This window comes from Rhinolophus sinicus, linkage group LG09, assembly GCF_036562045.2.
Source record: "Rhinolophus sinicus isolate RSC01 linkage group LG09, ASM3656204v1, whole genome shotgun sequence".
Taxonomy (NCBI): domain Eukaryota; kingdom Metazoa; phylum Chordata; class Mammalia; order Chiroptera; family Rhinolophidae; genus Rhinolophus; species Rhinolophus sinicus.
In genome coordinates this window covers 27,687,058-27,700,665 of record NC_133758.1, presented here as the reverse complement: position 1 = coordinate 27,700,665, position 13,608 = coordinate 27,687,058, and the positions used below count along the sequence as shown (strand labels likewise).

Genomic DNA, 13,608 nt, shown 5'->3' with positions numbered 1-13,608 from the left:
CTCCACCATATTGCTGCTGAGAACAAAAATATATGGTATTTATATTCATTGCGGCTGTCTTGTGATAGCTCTTTTCATTCATTAATTGATATGTATACCCATCTAACAAGTCTTCATTGAATGCTTAATATGTACCAGGTATCGTCCAAGTTACTGGGAATACAATGATAAACAAAAGTAAATGCAGCCCTTGATTTGATGGAACACTTATTCTAATAAAAGAAACAAACATCAACCACACAAACCAATGTAAAACTGTAACAGTATTTATGGTCTAAAGTTGAAGTATATGGTTCCAAAACTGGTAGGAGTATTTGACCCAGTAAATCTGGTTAAGGACCTCTTCCTGAAGAACTGACTATTGCACAATGAGAGTAATGACTGATAATAGGGAAGACCTTTCTATGTTGGAAGCAGAGTAAGTGCCATGTTACTGAGATGGAAGGGAAGTTTGATCCCAGAGTCTGAAAGGAACAAACAAAAGACTGGAGTAATGGAAACAGGAAGCATGAGGTGGATAAAGCTGGAGGGGTTGTTAGGGATCATATCATATGAGATCTTGAAAGCCAAGTTAATAAATTAAGTAGAGTTTAAGAAAAATGAGTTGTGAATAATTTTAAACTGAAAATGGTTATGATTCAAATTTGCATTTTGAATATAACATTGACTAAAATATAGAAAAGGGATTTTATTAGTGGACAAGAGATAAAGATAGACCAATAAAGGGGCTGAGATAAAAATCCTAGGGGGTGGGGAAAGAGGTCAACTGGACAAAAGTTGTAGAAGTAAATATGAAGAGAACTAGAAAGATCAAAACATACATAGAAACAAATGAGAATGAAAATATATCAAAATTATTGGGATGCTGTGAAAGCAGAATTAACAGAGAAATGTATATCATTATAGCCCTATCTCAAGAAAGAAGAAAAATCCCAAATAAACAAACTAACATTACATTAAAAAAAACAAAAAACAAAAAAATGCCAGAGTATTTAATGAATTTCCGTCCATGTGGCTTTAAGCTACCAGGACACAGACTCTTTCAACACCCTTAATCTTCTCCTCAGCTCTTCTGCAGAAGAATTTGTCCTTCACAATGACTGGCTGCTTTCAGAGCTTTCCCATCCCCAGAACTTTTTAGTAAGTAGCCCAGTTGCACCACATCAATGATAGGAGCAGCTCCAGTTTTGTTTCTGGCAGTATTTACCTGTGTCTGCTCCCTGACCAAGGTCCACAGTTTATCAAGGCTGACAGTTTGGCAGAAGCTCTGGTTCTTCTTTAAGTGGTTATGCCTCATACCAACTTTCTCAAAGTAACCTGGGTGATATTTGTCACAGTTGATCCTGAGGTGATGCATGCCACCAGCATTACCTCAGCCTCCTGGGTGCTTCCAGTGCTTGCTGATGTGGCCGTGGCCATGGCTCATGTGGACCCGAAGTTTCTGAGTTTTCCTCCATCTGGATGGTATGTCATGAGCTAGGATGAAGGACCCCTAACATTACATCTTAAAGAACTAGAAAAAGAAGGACAAATGAAACCCCCAAATCTGCAGAAGGAAGGGAATAATACAAATCAGAGAAGAACTAAATTAAATAGAGAACAAAAAGACAATAGAAAAGAAATTAATGCAACAACATGCTGGTTCTTCGAAAAGATTAATAAAATTAATGAACCATTGGCTAGACTCACTAAGAAAAAAAGAGAAAAGACATAAATAAATAAAATCAGAAATGAAAGTGGGGAAGTTATCACGAATGCCACAGAAATACAAAGAATCATCCAAAAATACTATGAAGGACTATATGCCACCAAATTCAATACCCTTAAAGAAATGGACAAGTCTTAGAAATATATAGAATAAGTTGAATCATCAAAAACTGGAAAATCTAAATAGACCGATCAATAGTAAGGAAATTGAAACAGTCATCTAAAACCTCCCCAAAAGCAAAAGCCCATGACCAGATGGCTTCACTAGTGAATTCTACCAAACATTCAAAGATGATTTAATATCTCTCCTCAAAATCTTCCAAAAATTAAATAAAAGACAATACCTCGTAACTCATTTTATGAAGCCAACATTACCCTGATACCAAAACCTGGTAAATATAACACAGAAATAGAAAACTACAGACCAATATCTCTAATGAACACAGACAAAAAAATCCTAAACAAAATACTAGCAAATCAAATACAGCAATACATTAAGAAAATTTTACATCATGATCAAATAAATTTCATTCCAGGGGCAAAACGATGGTTCAACACCCACAAATTGATCAATGCAATACACCACATAAACAAAGGATAAAAATCATGTGATAATATCAATCGCTATAGAAAAAGTATTTGATAAGATACAACATCCATGTATGATTAAAACAATAAAGTGGATATAGAAATAAAGTATCTGAACATAATAAAGGCCATATATGACAAACCCTCGGCTAATATCATACTTAATGGTGAAAACCTGAAAGCCTTTCCTCTAAGATCAGGAACAAGAGAGAGATGCCCCCATCACCACTGTTATCCAACATAGTGTTTGTTGGAAGTTCTAGCCAGAGAAATCAGGCAAGAGAACAAAATAAAAGGCATCCAAATTGTGAATGAAGTAGATAGGATAAAAGCATATTTAGACAGTAATATGAATAACATTTAGAATCAAGCATGCATCATTAATCTCAGGGTGATTCCTAGTTTACAGATTGTATAAGTTGGGTGTATGATGGGGCATTTGTAAAGATAAGAAACATGTAAGATGACTATATCAAGTTTAGTTTTAACTATATCAACATTAAAGTATATTGGGAATATTTAGGAGAATATGTCAGGTGAGAAGATGGCTCCTGAATATGAGTATTTGTGAGCTATCTTCTTATGCCTGGTAGTTCTAATCGTAGGAAAGGATGGACTTGCTGAGGCAGGGAGTGTGAGTGATAAGAGAAGTGTGAAGAAGACTCAGCTTTTAGAGTTTGAAAAACTACGCACCATGAATGCCAGGCCTCCCCATTAAATTAATAATTCAATATTTAGGATGGCCTCCTATTGAATTAGGAACAGAACCTGGACAACTGGATAAAAGATACATGGGAATTTGAAGGATTGTAATAAATTTTCTAGTGGCTACAATAACTTATTATAGATTTGTCTGTGTAGATTAACACTGACAATTATTAATACCTCTTGATTTTTCCTGAAGATCAAGCGAGTAACTGATCACGTATGTTAATTTTCCACTTTTTTTCTCCTATAAATAGAGACAGTAGACTATCATTCATAGTGTTGCTCAATATCCCTTATATGAACACCTGAGAAACAAAATTTTCTCATAGCTTGTACTTGCTCTTAACTCAGAATATTTCTGACAAGGTAATCTCCCTGCTCTTCAATAATCAGGTCATTTGTCCCCTCAAGCTAAACCCCTGGTATCCTTTTTAAAATGTAAACGTCTTTTCTTTGGCTTCAAGGCTCCTTCCTGCTTTGCTCACCTGTGTATTTGTTTCCCTCAGATGTCTAGGCTTCTCACCACTACACTATCCTTCCTGCCTTCAAAGTAACTTAATTATGTAGGTCATTCTTTTCTCTTTTTCAAGCTTTTATCCCTTTCTGCATCCTCTTACATCTTCTCCGTTGGGGTTGTCTACAACTCAGATATCCCCAGTTTTATTTTTCTTTTTAAAAGGTGGGCTCTTCCTCCAGAAGTTGAGAGAGACACCCAAGTCTCTGAAGATAGGCTTTTGAGCCATCTGTAAACTAAACTGATTAGTCAGTCCAGTGCACTGTGGGAATATATAAAAATAGATAAACATGAATATTCCTGCTCTCTAGTTTTCTTATAATTCACTTTGAGTATAGAGTATCTTTCAGCCCCCCTTCCCCCTTTCAAATTTGGAAACCAGAAAACAACTCAGGTTTTTATGGCAGGTAGTACAATTAAGACAATTAAGGTGAAATAGGAAATAAAAGTGCTGTCTGATGGAAGCGCATACTCTTCTTCCCACCCCACTTCTACGTGATCTAGTCAATTACTTCTAACCCCCCCTTACCTTTTCTGAAAAGCAAGACTATAATAATGACAATATATTTTTATAGGCTTTTATGTCAATAGTCATAATGCCAATAACGTTGATAGATTTTTAGTGCATTAATTGGTTGCTTTGGACATTTGCATGCATTTGAACTTATCATATCACTGGTGTGGCTTTCCCCTCCCTTTCAAAGATTTGGGCAATGTCTTCTCTCAAATCTCCCTTGACAATCAGCACTAGGAAAGGCTGATATGTGAATCTCCCAAGCCGTTCTTAATTAATCATATTTGAGTAAAAACGACTTCCACTCTAATAGTTCAATATGCAAGAAATATGTATCTGTCTGTAGATAGGATCTGATGTGGTTCGATGCCTATCAATTCAAAAAAATAAAATAGTAACCCAACACTCATGCATCTCACAATGTAAAGGAAGGTGAAGGCATGGGTACAGCTAGCTGTAGTATAAGTTGGAACAGAGTTTTTCTTGGGGAAGTGCCATGAAGATTCATTGAAGAGGGTGACAACTTTCACTGGAAGACTTAAAAAGTTCCCTGATGGGAAGGGGAGAGCTCTGTAGAGGTGACCAAATAAACAGGCACAGAGAGTGGAAAGAATGCACTATGTCCAAAATTCTGCGAGTAGCAGGGGAGTAGATATATGCAGCTAAGTACCGGGGAATGAGGTTGTGAAGATGGTGTAGGATGCAGCATGGAGAGTACAATGCCACATGAGTAGAGACGTTCATCCTGGGGTGTCTAGAGCACTTATCACCTATTATTAATAGCAACCTTTTGGTTTAGATAGCAGATTATGTGATTATCCTGTCCATAAGGAGCAGTGACAGTCCTATAGATTGATGCTTTCCACAGTGCATTTAACAGAAGTGCAAAACAAATGTTGATAAGGACTCTGAACAAAAAGATGCCATTGACTATTGTGAGAATATTGTTTAAAACTTACGTCCTTCTTAAAGACATGCAATGCATGCTTACAAGTCTTGTGTTATAGAAACTTATTTAAATATTTTGGTGATTTTTGACCACAGAAACATTTTTATCACAGGACACAACATAACATATCAAGAAAGTGGAAATGGTTGTCTTTTGATTGGAAGAGTGTTACAGGATAAGTTTTATGTGATAGGGAGATTAATCTTTAGAAAGCTGGGTTAATAAGTGACAAACACTCGAGGTGGCAAGATATATTATATTTTTAACATTTTTACTTATGCTCTATCTTAATCTAGTATGACAGATTGCATTTTCCTACAATGAATGCAATAACTTCTCATATTGCATGTAGTCTTCCAGAACCTTGCAACTCCTCCATCAAGAGGTGGAATCTAAATCTCTCCGCCTTGAACACAAATCAGCTTTTGTGGCTGACTTCACTAATAGGATGGTGTACAAGTTATGCTATGTGAGGTCCTAGTTTAGGTCATACAAGATGGTACAGATTCTACCTGACTCTCAAGATACGTACTTTTTGATCCCTGAGTCACCCTTTAAGAAGTCCAGCCAATCTAAATCTGCCACGCTAGAGAGACCACATAGAGATAAAGAGAGATGCCTGAGGATCTCCATATGTTCTGCTGCCAGCCATCTGTGCCTTCTCAGCTCAGGTGCCAAATATATGAGTAAGGAAGACTTGGAGACCACTTCAGCCTCAGCCAGTGTCTGTCTTATTCTAGCTACATGAGACACCCTGAGTAATAACTGCTAACTGATCCCAATCAGTCACCACCCCCACCCGCCCCCCAAAAAAACCCAAACAAACAAACAAAAACAAACAAAAAAAAAACTACTAGAGATAATAATAATAAATGACTGTTTTTGTTTAATGCCACAATGTTTGGCACAGTCTATTGCAAGGCATTAGATGACTGGAGCAACCGGATTTATAACAGCTTCAAAAAGTCTTAAAACATGATTAAATAAAATTTTAAAAGGGGAACGGACAAAATTTAAACAACAAAGTAAACATAGTAAAGATAAAATGGAGCTAAATGTGAGGTCAGTTCTTAATCCATGATGTGTTTTCTTTAAATCGGTTAAAGGTGTTCCCAAATGTGGTTCTAAGCTTTCTAACAGCCACCATGGACTCTTTCATCATCAGTACTGACCAAGTGGGTGGATGGAGTCTCACATTAGAGGATTATTCCTTAAGAGGTAATGGATGAACTAGACAATGAGCACAACACCAGGAAGTTCAGTCAAAGTCTGCAGCAGATAAGGGATACTGAGAGTGAAGGAGTGCAGTGAGTAAATCAAATATTGAACACGAACAAAAAACCCATTTAAAGGAAAAGAGTTTTTAAATAGCATTGATTTAACTTAATAAAAGAGAAGAAAGTATCAAATATGATTCTGATATTATGAGTTCTGGTACCTAAGAGAATGGTGCTCCTATAAAGGAAAATATGGAAAACAGAGAAAAATGCTTGCAAGAACAATTTTGTTTGAAGTTTTGTAGATGGTCGGACAACCAGACAGTGATATTCAACTCTATAGGCAGATTGAAAGAGGGGATGTGATGCCGAACATTAGTAAAATTGACAAGTTCTAAGATTTATTAGTTGTCTTTCTGGAGGTGAAAGTTGAAGTGGTGACCATCAGTACAATTGTCCGGAGAAAGTGGGGAGAGAAAAAAAATTAAAAACACGAAATCTCAAGACAGTATGAGTGCGTAAAGGACCTAGAAAGGATGATGGACAAAGAGACAAACAAAACAAAACGTGGCATTAAAAGTTGTACTGTTAGTTAATAATCATTCCAGAATGCCAACTTCTTTATGATGAAGGAGGAGAAGAGAAAGAAGGAAAGGATAAAAAGGCAAGACAAAGAAGGAAAAGAAAAAAAAAATGTGGAAGAATAGAAGCAGTAGGAGGAAGAAAGCATTGAGTTAATCAAACTGCAAAATATTGACCTCTTCAAATCTTCCAGCTAACTCATAAGCTGGAAACATTTGATTAGGGTTTTGGAGAGTGGAGTGAGGGGCACCCCTTCTAATGCTCACTGGAGCCAAGCAAAGGTGGTCCCACCGTGTAGCCCTAGGCTGAATTAATCAAGCTGGCTTTGTAACCAAAATGCTGGCTGTTGCCACTCTGCTCCCTTAATGTGCAGCACAAACCCATTTACTTGTTTGATTTTGCTCCTTTTTGGTAAATAATTTACATAGTTTTGCATTAGCTCAATTTGCAAAAATTGAGCAAACAGTGCAATTTTCTGTAATTATGCCAGTGCAAGACAGAAGTAAAGTCTGGCTGAGAGAGGCTTTATCTGAACTAAAAAGACATTTGGTGGAAATGGAGCATGAGAAGAAAATGAAGATCTGCTTAAATTGGCTCTGGTCAAAGTGAGAAAGAATAGAACACAATTCAGTTAACACTCTAACTGAAGTAGAAGTCTTTGTTTTCCCTCTTCTCCTCTAAAAGTTGTCAGGTGGGCATATGTACACCATGCATATGGTGTTATGCCTGCCCTCCCAGAAAGGAAACAGATACTGTTGTAATCTCTGCCAATGTGATTTTCACACTCATAAATACATATACTACTTCTTTAACTGAACTTCACTGTTCTTCACTCTGACCCTGTATTTTGCACATCTTTCATTCATCTACTATCCCAAAATACCCTACAGGAACAAAATCAGGAAATTAAAGTTTGAAGTTTATTTTGTCAAGTGCAAGGCTTTACTAGATTGCCAACCAAGTGCATGACTTTGGCTAGATATTTGTGATGAAATTTGGAGAGCCTGAGAGATATGTAATTGTTTAAACTCTGGGCATGTGTCATCAGGGTATGTATTTCAGCATCCCTGCCAATCTCTGAATTGTGGAAAATTGGTGTGATTAGTCCTTTCAGTCTTCTGTAATTGGAATGTGGTCTAGAAAGGGGTGGTTTGCTTTTATAAATTAAGGAATCAAGAGGAAACTCCCCATTCCTCTTGTTAATTTGATCCATTTAGGCAATGGTTCTGGTTGAATCTAATCCCAAATTAGTCTTTTTGCTTATTTTAATATACATAGTCTAATCTGGCTGGGTCCTGTCAATATCCAGCTATGGCTTTGGCAAAATCAGTTATTAACTTGATGGCTCCATTTCCTCATTTTTAAATGTGTGCTATATTATATGATCTCTAAACTCCCTGGCAACTGAAGAATTTTTATCAGAATCTCATTATAACCATTTACATTAAATATAGATGTTATTTTTATAAATATATACAATTAAGTAAACACAATCTTTTTTTTTTTTTTTTCTGTGAGACTCAAGTGAAATGATATCTTTGCACTCTGGAATTCAGGGAGTCGTCTTCCTTGCTGAAAACTCAAATACACAGTGGATCTGAACTTTTTTTAATGGGCAAATTCCATTCTACATCTATTCTTTTTTGTGGAGCCAGTATAATTATATTTTATATAATATGTACTCATTAATTATACAGTATGTTCTGTCTCATGGACAGTTTTTATTTTAGTCTATTCAGCATTAATCACTCCTTTTGCTTACAACAACCACCCAGTTCACGTTTGTGGTCCCATCTTGCCCCATCTTCACTGAGACTGTCAATTCTCATGCCTCACTTTCTCAACACATGGGTTGACTTAGGTTTATCCTTCGCATACACTGTTCCCCTGATTTTCATGGTTGATAGGGGCTAGACATATTAAAATAATCAGTTACACTACTGAGACTTTTCTCTTGAGGTTTGATGTATGGATTCTAGAGGAGGAAAAGTCTTTTTTTTTCCATTTGGATAATAGTACACAAGAATATAAGCCTCAAACTACCAGACATTATATTTTTAGTCATGTTGGGAAACCTGCCTGAGAACAAAATCAGCATGCTGAGAGATCCAAGATGGAAGATGGAGGGAGTGAAAGCAAGAGAGAGAAAAAGATGGTGATATGATCTGGACGTGGCCATGCACACAGTCCAATTCACCGTCTTTGGACTGCCCAGATGCATAAACCAATATAATGCCTGTCATAGAGGTTTAGATCACTGTTCAAAGTACCCCTGCCCTTTCTACCACCCTCATGGGAGGGTTATGTCTCCCCTATACTTTGATGTTGAGTTCTTCCCCATGACTTACTTTGCAGATAGGATGTTAACAAATGTGATGTAAACAGAGGCTTAAAATGTATTTGCCTTGTTGGTCTTGTCCTCTGGTGCTTCTTTCACAAACATGAAAAGCGCTGCTTGTGCTATCAGCTTGGGCTTTATAATTTATATACATGGAACAGACTCAAACACAACACATAGTAAGAAGCCAAGACAAGCTGGCCCACCAATTCTTAAAAGAAAATAAATGATTGTTACTATAAGCCACTGAGTATTGGGGTGGTTTGTGAAGACTGATAGCTGATATATACTTTTTAAAAATATAACCTAGTGTTAGTCAAGAATCATTTGGTTGCTACTAAAAGAATTTTGACTACTATGGAAACTTTCTTTTCCTTGAAATAAACTTATGAAATAATATTTCCTCTGAGCTTTTATAATTGATAAAATTCCAGGATCTGTTTCACTTTGAAATTGTAGATGCAGTAGGTAGGCGGGAGGTAAAAACTGCTAAATAATCAAATAAGGGAGAAGTGGAGTGATATCAAAGGGTAGAGAATACTATCAACCAGAAATTCTAGCTACTCCAATTTTTGAAAACTCACAGCATAAACTTAAATAAGGCTAGAAATGAGTCAATTAATTTTCTATCCACTGTATCCATGCAAAGAACAAAACTAAAATGTTGAAGCTATTAAAAAACAAACAAACAAACAAACAAACACACACACACAAAAAAAAAACCTACTTAGAAGAAAAGCTGGAATAGTACCCAGGTGTTGTCTGTAAAGCCCTTTTGGTCAAAATAGAGTGCTTGTAGTTTAGTTTCAAAATAGAGTGTTTGTAGTTTAGTGGTTACCAGAGGGTAAGGGGGATGGGGGGTGGGAGATGAGGGTAAGGGGGATCAAATATATGGTGATGGAAGGAGAACTGACTCTGGGTGGTGAACACACAATGGAATATATAGATGATGTAATACAGAATTGTACACCTGAAATCTATGTAATTTCACTAACAACTGTCACCCTAATAAATTTTTTAAAAAATAGAGTGCTTGTGCTTTTCCCTTTATTTTGTTTAATATACATTCTCAATGGTGATGATAGCTAATTGCCACATGACCAAGTAGACTGTAGATTGGCCCATGAAATTCACTTGTTAATTAAGATCAGTGAAATAATCAACTTGACAGCAGAATTGTTTTAACAAGAGAAAGTGACAACCTCATTGATTTTTTGCTGGTCAGCCTCTGAATAGTCAATACGATGCCCAGGCAAAGTGACATTAAAAAAAAAAAAAAAAGTTATAGACGTATGAATCAAGAGTGGTCGTACCCAAGTGTAACATAGAGGCTATGCACTTCTAAGAGATCCTAGAATTTGATCTGATCCTAGCTTTTCAGAGATCTTTTCTGTGGAGATAAGACATGCAGGAAAAAAAAACTGTAAATGAACATTTAATGCTGAGAAAGACACTGAGAAGTTAATTAATGTTAACCCTTTTACATATAATCACAGTAAGCTTATCCCATGTTTGTTCTTCTCTTTTAAAATGTATTTTAATCTTGAAATACTTTCTTTGTGTGTGTGGTTGAGAAGAGGTCACAGAAGATGAGGCTCTATTAATTTCCGTTATTCCTGTTGATTTTCCCTTATTACTAGTATTTCTCCTTTGCCTCCTCTTTGGATAACAGAGAAAGAACACTACAAAAAACAATCTTTCACATTTAAAAGAAAGCCCGATGCCCTATCCTGGGTGTGTTGTCAAGAAAAAAATAAATAAATAAGCTCTGTCTCTCCAATAACTGTGAAACTTCTTTGTCCCTAGAGAGGCCTGCTTTCTGTATCTTGGCCAACACATGACTTTCTTTCTTTATAAATACAGCCAGTGTGATCTCCAAAGAGATAAATGATGAATAAGGTAGAGGCTATTTATAGTCTGGCTAGGAAAAACAATTTCACTTAACAAGGATGTCGGTTAAAATAATTAATGTAGATCAAGTGGACAGAGGAGCCTGTTGGAAAGTGATTAAACAGACAGCCTGATCCAGGAAGAAATGCACCACTCAGATACTGGGGAATCATTTCTTTCGGTGACTGGGACAGTTATTGGTTAGATGCTCACCCAAGGTCTTGACAGACCAGGGCAAAGTCTTTCTAGATTGTATTAAATATAGCATACACTCACATTCAACAAAACACCTGGTTTGTGTTTAGAACACCTGGTCTATTCAAATGAGTCTTCTCATTTTACATATCTCTTTGGTTTTATTCAGAGGTAACAGGTGTGTAAGTGAAACGTGTGGCTTTTATTTGGCGACAGTTTATTGAGTACCTACGTGTTACCATGGTAACGATGTCTACCATGATAATAAGTACCACATAGATGTCTCCCTTGAATATCATATATTAAAAGGAAAATAAGAGCAGAAAACTAAAACAATGAAATTAAAGGTTTATGTGAGTTTAAATAGGATTTCAAAAGTAAAATATACCAGTCTGTGTAGGTGTGATCAGAAAGAAATATATGGAAGAACTAGGCCTTGAAGACCCAGCAAGATTGATAGAAGGAAAAGCTTGATATCCCAGGCTTGTCGCCTTTCCTGACAACTAGGCCACGTCATTGTGAGCACACTAAGTTGTTCCTCCGCTGGAGGTGAGGGTGGGGATTCTCATCTAACTGCTACAATAGTCGTCCAAATCTAGATGCGGCTTAAAACTGTCAAAGCTGACTATTGTGAAGTTTGGAAAATTAGGGTTAGCCTACCAAAAGTGCTGTGAATTTGGGTCTCATATCTCCACTCCAGCTTAATTGAATGTTAATAAAGTCATAATATCATGGCCACCTGATTGCAGAGCAGTGCAAATTGGAACACACAAACTTTTATTTCCCCCCCAATTTGGCTTTTACTCATTCCACATATCTCTGTAGTGAAATGGAAACACTAACCTCAGAACTATTTCTGCTTTAGCACTTGTTATTTCTATCTCCAATGATCCTCTATTTTGAGAAAGAAAAAACATCTAAAGCACTCTGCAGAAGGTTCTATCAGTTTCAGAAAGCATGATCGCGGCATGTTAGTCTCTTCATGTCATTTTGGTTGGGTAGCCCGATGAACAGGATATTCTTTATTAATAAGGAAACAATGACTATAGAAAGCATGCAAATCTTGTAAGGAAGCGGAACCGAATGGCACTGAAATGGCTTTACAACCCTGGAATTGCATGATTCTCTAATTCATGGCTGACACTGTCAAATAAGCATCAGTACAAACAAGTATAGAGTTCGTTGTAGATTCCATATCTGCAGAGGGTAGGAAATGCCAAGAGCTGGTGTGGCACACCTGAATGAGGAGGGAGATCAGACTCACAGACTGGATTCAAACAATCTGTCCACACTGCGGTAGTCCATTTATTTAAAAGTTATTTAAAATCTCTGCCTCAGCTCCACCATCTACAAATAGCATCTATTGTAGCAGAATACTGTGCGTTAAAACAAAATAACATATACAAATAATCTAACAATAATAGATGCTTCATAAACATTAGCTAGCTTCCTACTTAGCCTGGAAATCTGTCAAAGAATGATTTGATTGAGTGTCGTGAAAGTCAAGAACATCGAAAGCATTGTTTTTGAATGCTCATAAACATTCTCATCTGGATGGGAATCTGTCTTGGGTATGGCATGGAGGAAATATTCTTATCAAATAACTTCTAATAATTCCAAATTTTAAAGTCTCAATTTGTGGTACTTTTTTTTTTTTTTTTTTTTTGAGTGGAGTTGACTGACTTATCCAAAAACACAATAAGTAAGTAAAAAATTGGGGTTAGAAAGAAGATCTCTTGAGTTTTAATCCAAAACACTTCTTCCAAGTATAATAAGCATGGGAGAGTTAAAGGCAACTCCACATTTGAATCTAGTCCTTCATCCCTCCCAGGCTTCCTCCACTCCACAGGAGGCTGTCAGAGTGCCCTGATCATGGCCCCACCCAGGTGGCTAGTGTGGATGACAGGTTTCTACAATACAGGAGAGTTGGAGGAGTCAATCAAGTCCAACCTCAACAGGTGGAAAGCCAAGACTCAAAGCCAAGAACATGGAACCCCAAGTCAAAACTGCCTGGAGCATAATTGCAATGCAGATCTTGCACCAGGATTTCAAAGTTTAGTGGAACTTGGGTTAGAAAGAGAGGAGATTTGGAATGAATGACAGGGCAATGGAGAAACTACAATAAGGGCTCCAAAGATAATGCTTTGGTGTGTTGGACTAGATTAAAAGGCGACAGAACAGGTTAATAAACATAATGATTCTCATTTGAGTGGAAATTATTTTAAGCGGCTCTTCTCTCTTCAACTAAAGTAGATTGCTTATGAATGAGAAAATGGAGGTTTTAAAATAGGGGAAGTATATGGACAGACACGTTGTTTAACGGCATGAGGTGCTGTAAGGGGCAAGAAAGTGTAGATTAGAATGAAGGGTGTCATACTGGAAAACTCACGATGATGAAAATATTTC

At 36.8% G+C, this 13,608-nt stretch overlaps 1 pseudogene; it reads right to left on the bottom strand.

Moving 5' to 3' along the window:
- Window positions 1–1,017: 1,017 nt before the first annotated feature.
- On the bottom strand, window positions 1,018–11,444 carry LOC109452093 (large ribosomal subunit protein uL15; annotated as a pseudogene).
- Between the last annotated feature and the right edge of the window lie 2,164 nt (window positions 11,445–13,608).